The 4,161-nt window shown below is 43.3% G+C and overlaps 1 pseudogene; it reads left to right on the top strand.

The window, feature by feature from the left end:
* The first annotated feature begins 374 nt into the window (after nt 1-374).
* Nucleotides 375-470, top strand: LOC142847464 (small nucleolar RNA U13; annotated as a pseudogene).
* The last annotated feature ends 3,691 nt before the right edge of the window (nt 471-4,161 follow it).

Here is a 4,161-nt window from a genome sequence, read left to right on the forward strand (position 1 = left end):
GCTATAAAGGGAAAAGGAGTGACTTCACAGTGAGAAATTTATCAAATAACTATCTTCATCTATGATCAAGGCTGCTATGCTAAGTGAGGATGGATGGTTCCAGCTACTCAGGAGGCTAAGGCAGGAGGATAGTTTGAGCCTAGGACGAGCCTGGGCAACACAGCAAGGCCTCTGATTTAACATGCTTAGGGATAGACAATAGATCGTGTGTGCTTCTACAGACGATCCTCTGAGAGCTGTGCAACTCCACTTCTGAGACATAGAGACTGGAATTAGCAGCTGGAATCTAATTATAAGGAAACAACAAGCAATCTGAAATTGAGGGGCAGTCTCTGTAAGAACTGGCCTGCTTGCTCCTTTAAAAATATTAATGGAGCCTTTTGTGGCTCATAAGCTTGATGATTGGGTTTTTATGCCACATGTGAGATCTCCCTGGAGGCTTATTATGTGAGAACATGACTCATCTGACATGGAAAATGTATTAAGATAATAAAAGGCAAAGCCCAAGAAACTGCTCCCGATTAAAGAGACTGAAAAGCCATAATTTAATACATTCTCTGAACTGGATCAGACCAAGAACATCCATGTGTTAACATATATATGTGTGCACCCACACACACAAAAGTGTAAGAGAAAACTAGGGAGGGGAAGTGCAGTTTGGTTGGTAGTATCTTGTTTACAGGCCCAGTTAGCTGCGCTCCATCCCAGTACTGCATAAACCAGGGCTAGTGGGGCACACCTGTAACCCAGCAGGCATGCGGTGAGGCAGGAGGATCAGGAATCCCAAACCATTCTTCGTTTCATAGCAACTGGAAGGCCAGCCTAGAATACAAGAGGAGAGAGAGTTTGGGAACACAGAGACATGGATCGCAGTGAGGACCTGTGAAAACAGGCAAAGATGGAGACCATGGCATGAATCATGGTGAGGATCAACAAGGACAGGCAAAGATGGAGAGCATGCTGAATTCACATCTCTGTTTCAGACATTTTGTTTCTAGAAGTTGTTTAAAGCCATAGCCATCCATAATACTTTTTTCTTTTCTCTTTCTTTCTTTCTTTCTTTCTTTCTTTCTTTCTTTCTTTCTTTCTTTTTTTCTTTCTTTCTTTTGTTTGAGACAGCGCCTCTCTGTTCACCCTGCCTAGCCTGCAAGTGGCTCTGTAGACCAATGTGGGCCTTGAGCTCACAGAGATCTGCCTGCTTCTGCCTCACAAGTGCTGGAATTAAAGGTGTGCACCACCTTGTCTGACCTCATATATATATATATATATATATATATATATATATGCACGCTTTATCAGATCCCCTGGAACAGACAGTTATGAGCTGCTATGTGGGTGCTGGGAATTGTACCCGGTCTTCTGAAAGAGCAGTCAGGGCTCTTAACCGCTAAGCTATCTCACCAGCCTCTGGTCTGACTTTCATATGGTACATTTTTGTGCCTACCGTTAAAATTAATTCCACATTGCTAAGTAAGTGAAGAGGTTGGTGATATGGCTTAGTGAGTAGAGGTACTTACTGCCGAGCTTGGTGACCTGAATTGAATCCCTGCGACCGCCATAATGAAAGGAGCCAGATGACCCACAGACTCTCCTCTGCCTCTATACATGCACCATTATGTGTGTGCGCACACACACATGCACACGAAATAAACAAAGTGTAACAAAAACTTCTAAAAAAAAAAAGCAAGTGAAAACCATGACTGAGACAGATGAAAACCACTCAAATGAGAGAAAAGAGGAATGGACTCAGACACTGGAAAGGGGCCCATAGGGAGCGAACTTGCTTTACACCCTCACACGAAGACATAAATGGTGTCCCAGGGCTCATAAGCACAGACCCAGGGGTTTAAAATACATCAGCTATCCACATATCCTACTAACCGATGCAAGCAAGAGTCAGCCTCGATTCACCAATGAGCTGCCTGCAACTAAGCTCAGACACTGGCCAATCGGGTTGCCAGGCTTGGTGGAAAGTACCTTCATCTGCTAAAACACCTTGACTTTTTTTCTTTAATGTGTATGGGTATTTTGCCTACATGTATGTCTGTATGCTACTTGAGTACCTAATGCCCAGAACAGAGAGAGCATCAGATCTTCTGGAACTGGAGTTACCTTGAGCTGCCTAGTGGGTTCTGGGAATTGAATCCACGTCCTCTGGAAGAAGCAGTCTGTACTCTTCACTACTGAGCTGTCTCAGCAGGGTCCCCATTGGCTTTCTCAGTGTGGCTCCTGGGACTGAATTCAAGTTCTCAAGGATGCAAAGCAAGCACATTAACAGCAAGTTATCTCTCCAGCCCTAAAACCACCATTTCTCAATAACAGAGAAGACTGCCAAAAAAAAAAAAAAGAAGAAAGAAAGAAAAAAAATCCTGCTATTATGGGATATTTGCCTTTGTTTGTGGCCCAGACAACCAGGATTTTTAACGTCACTGTAAGAGCTACAAATAGCCAAACTGTTTTTCTTGCATCCATATACTCAATACAGCCCAAAGGCTTTTGTGTTCCCAACATGTACCCGGCACATCTCCAGCAGATACCAGATGGGTACCCTTCAATTTAGTCCTGGCATAATCTACCTGGAAATGGGGTCAGAACCCACAGGTCGAAGCCTCAGTTCCTAGGAGGCCCCCTTTTCAGACATCAGTCAGGGTTCCCACAAATCATCATTGGGTTCTATGTACTAAATTGGTTCACAGAACTCAGGAGGGTTACAAATGCTAGCTTAGCCCTTAGTAGGCTAAGTCAGGAGGATCATTGTGAGATCCGGGCCAGGAGAGCTACAGTGAGAGACCCTATCTCAAATCGTTAAGAGCAAAATTTGCCAGCTTGTTATAAAGAAAATTACAGATGGTTCTGATGAGCATGCATATAGAATAGATGCACAGGCAAAGGACGTGGATAAAGATTGGGACCCGCTCACCATGGAATCTATGCACAGGCAAAGGGCGTGGATAAAGATTGGGACCCACTCACTCACTCACTCTTGACTCATTGCCATCTAGAAACCTCCAAACGTTCAGAAATCCAGAACCTCTGAACCAGTCCCTTGGGGTTTTGTGGAGGTTTCATTACATAGACAGGGTTGATACATGAGCATGTCATTGGCCATTGATGGTCAATTTACACTTTAATGAGCAGCTTCGTCCCTCTCGCTACCTCAGAAGTGGAAAGTGGGCCTGAAAGTTGCAGCAGTATAGGTCTTCCGAGAGGCCAGTCCCATCTCCAAGCAGCTAAGTCCCCCATTTATCTCATTGGCATACAAGACATTTACCACCCCCACACGCACTCCAAGGGTTTTAGGACTAATGTGACAGTAGTCAGGGACGAAAGCCAGATACACATTTATGTCACAACAGCGCATCACAAAACTGGACCATGTTCATTAGAGTCAGAGATGTTGGAGGAAGAATCATAAAGATGAGAAGAGGCCAGGGAAATTAGTCACTGAGAGCAAAGCCATGTAAAAGCTTTCCAGTCAAGTCGCCTCTCTCCCCACGAAGCAGAGTCAAAGGAAAAAACAGAAAGTGCATGAAATGAAAAAGAACTTCCTGTCAAACCTTTTACTTCAAGAAACACCTCTGTGGACAAGATTTGCTCTGTTTTAGAAAACAAAAGTATTCCCTGATCCTAGAATCAAATTTGAAGTCAATTTTTTAAAAAAGCCAAACTAAAAGCCTTCTTTGGATATGATTCAATATGAAAGACTTTTGAACCTTAATTTAGATGTCAGTATGAGGGAAGCTTTTGATTTATACTAACAAGCTTGGCAGGTATATGTGTGCAGAGAATGACAAACCTTAGATAGTTTTAGATAGAGGCTGTTACCTGAAAAAAAAAATCAAAGCAGAATTACAGTGTTGAGGCTTTCTGTCCCCTCCCCTAAAAGTTAAGCCAATCATTAATATGTAATCAATTATGCCTCTATAGTAAGACCTTCATAAAAACTCAAAAGGACGGAATTTGGCTAGCCAAGACAAGTAAGCAGCATGTCCTTGAAGGGTGATTCATCCCCTACCTTGCCCTGTTCCTGTCCTTATCTGGACTTTACCAGTAACCTTTTCAGCATCCTTTACAACAAGCCGCTAAACATCCTATGAGCTGCTTTAGTGAAGAAGTGAAACCACTGCGGAAGTGTGGGAATGCCAGCTTAGAAGAGGCCAT

This window comes from Microtus pennsylvanicus, chromosome 3 (assembly GCF_037038515.1).
Source record: "Microtus pennsylvanicus isolate mMicPen1 chromosome 3, mMicPen1.hap1, whole genome shotgun sequence".
Lineage (NCBI taxonomy): Eukaryota > Metazoa > Chordata > Mammalia > Rodentia > Cricetidae > Microtus > Microtus pennsylvanicus.